The sequence below is a fragment of the Apis dorsata genome, unplaced genomic scaffold, assembly GCF_000469605.1.
Source record: "Apis dorsata unplaced genomic scaffold, Apis dorsata 1.3 scaffold_13, whole genome shotgun sequence".
NCBI classification, from domain to species: Eukaryota; Metazoa; Arthropoda; class Insecta; order Hymenoptera; family Apidae; genus Apis; species Apis dorsata.
The window spans coordinates 276,288-278,781 of NW_006263316.1; positions in this window are offsets into that span (position 1 = coordinate 276,288).

Consider the following 2,494-nt stretch of genomic DNA (forward strand, 5'->3'; position numbering starts at 1 on the left):
ATTTTTCTTTTTTCGCGTTGAATTGTAATAAATAAGCAAAGGAGTAAATGATACGTATCAGATATTAACGATGACTGTTCAAGAAAGAAATGATTAAAGAGTAATTCTCGCGTGAAACGTTGTATACTGAGAATTAATGATAGAAACTCGGCCAAATCGACTACGATTGGGAGATTCGAAAATTACGAGTCGGATAGCAATCGTTAACAATAGCGTGGATAATTGGATTAAGCGAAATATAATCACGGGAAACAAATATTCGAACACGAACGGGAAATGGTAGATGAAAGGACGTTACAATACCATTTCAGCAACGTGTAAAGGATTGTTACTGCAGAAAGGGGACAAGTAGCTGGATAGAACGCACGCTAAGCAAGATAGAAGGGAAGTTTGAAGTTCTCCATCCTCTCAGAGCTTGAGGAGAAACGACATGACTGGAACTGTACGGTATGTTCTGCAAACCCTATGGTGAATTTGTCTACTCAAGTCAGTTGAATTGAATGCAATCCGTTGTTTCTGTTATTCTTGTTCATGAGATAGAGTGCTAGAATTAATGATTATTCATAAGTAACTTGTGATTCCTTTCCATGGATCGAATCGATTTTATGAGTAATTCTAGCTTTCGACTTACTATTAAATGTATATTCATTTATTTTACATATTCATGTATTTGTAAGTCAAAAATAATTCGAAATCAATTTAGTTCTATTTTAAAAAATGGCATTTTACATATACACTCTAAAATTACTAATTATTTACTAATATTGCAGAAAATTATAAAAAACAATATTTTCACAAAAGATTAATTCTTATTATTTATTTTTATATTTTATTATTTTTTACATTTTACAATAGTTTGACTTGAAATAGTATTTAATTTAATTATTAAATTGTAATTGTGATTATTAAATTGTAAAACTACGATATAAATTTAAAAAGAAAAACATAAAAACAGAAAAAATTTTTTACTATATCATTATTATATTATGATATGTTTCTATCTTTCTTTAAGTTTTTAATAAAAAAAAAAAAATGATAATAAAATTATAAATTTCATAATACTATGATAAAAAAAAATTATTTACTTAATTATTTTAAAATATTTTAATATTTATATAAATAAGTAGAGACGTTTAAAATTTCAATTCTTCGCGCGGTTTTATTTATCGAAACTGTGATATCTCGATCAATCGAAGACGCTTACCTTTCTATACATAACATCATTGTAGTGCGGAAAGCTACTGTGACAGGTGGTATTGCGTAACCTCAATTCAGTAATATTTTTATCATTATTTTGCTACATATTATATATAATAATCAAACTTCTTTAATTAATGTGTTTTTTATAGCACATGTTGATTATATATCCATATTTTAACCAATCGAAGACTCTTAGCTTTCTGTACATAACCTTTATTATATTATAGTACGAATAGCCACTGTTCCAAGTGGTATTGCGTAACCTCAATTTAGTAGTATTTTTATTATTATTTTGCTACATTTTATATATTAGTTACAGTCAAACTTGTTTAATTAGTGTGTTTTTCGTACATAATTTATTATATATTTCATCAGAATTCAGTAGTTCCCGATCCTTCTTCGTTTCCTTGATTCCATACCTTCGACAACGCAACTGCTTCTATTTCGTGTTTCGAAAATTTGAATTTCGTGGCATACAATATAATAATTCAACTTAGATTTACATATTTCCATCGAATCTTAAATGTTTTTTTATGTAGAATATTGATTCTAGTCGTGAAAATTTCGCAAAAATTTATTCGACGATACATTCTGCTACGTCATAGCACGAACGCCATGTTGACTATTTGTCGTTAGTATGATATTTCAACCAATCAAAAACTTTTAGCTTTCTGTACATAGCCTTTATTATTATATTATAATACGAAGAGTGTTACTGTGACACGTGGTATTGCGTAACCTCAATTCAATAGAATTTTTATTATTTTGCTACATTTTACATATTACAGTCAAACTTGTTCAATTGTGTTTAATTGTGTGTTTTTCGTACGTAATTTAATATATATTTCATCGGAATTCGGTAATTTCTCGATCTTTTTTCCTCTTTTTCTTGATTCCATTCTTCCGAAATCGCGACATCTCGTATTTCGCGTTGAGAAAATTTGAGTTTGTTTGTCTGCACCATGATAATTCAATTTAAATTTGCATATTTCTATCGAATCTTAAATGTTTTTTTATGTAGAATACTGGTTAGTCATGAAAATTTCGCAAAAATTCGTTCGAAAATACATTTCGCTATACGTCATTGTAGCACGAACGCCATGTTGATTATGGATCGATATTTCAACCTATCAGACTCGGCTTCCTGTACATAGCCTTTATTATTATATTATAATACGAAGTTACAGTGACAGGTGCTATTGCGTAACCTCAATTTAGTAATATTTTTATTATTATTTTGCTGTATTTTACATATTACAGTCAAACTTGTTCGATTAGTGTGTTTTTCGTACGC